Genomic DNA, 320 nt, shown 5'->3' with positions numbered 1-320 from the left:
GCCCGCCTCGCGAGAGCCGCGCTCCGCGCCGCCATCTTGGCTGAGGGCAGCGCTGAGGGCAGCGCCCGCCCCGAGCCACTGGCGTGTGCCCGGTGCCCTGTACAAACCCCCGGGATGTGCCCGGAGCCCTGCCCAAACCCCCGGGATGTGCCCGGTGCCCTGCCCAAACCCCCGGGATGTGCCCGGAGCCTTGCCCACACCCCTGGGATGTGCCCGGAGCCCTGCCCAAACCCCCGGGATGTGCCCGGAGCCCCTTCACAGAGCCCCCGGGATGTGCCCGGAGCCCTGCCCAAACCCCCGGGATGTGCCCGGTGCCCTGC

The sequence above is a fragment of the Cyanistes caeruleus genome, chromosome 14 (genome assembly GCF_971803275.1).
Source record: "Cyanistes caeruleus chromosome 14, bCyaCae1.hap1.1, whole genome shotgun sequence".
In the NCBI taxonomy this organism is placed as follows: domain Eukaryota; kingdom Metazoa; phylum Chordata; class Aves; order Passeriformes; family Paridae; genus Cyanistes; species Cyanistes caeruleus.
Note: the sequence above shows the minus strand (reverse complement) of the source record.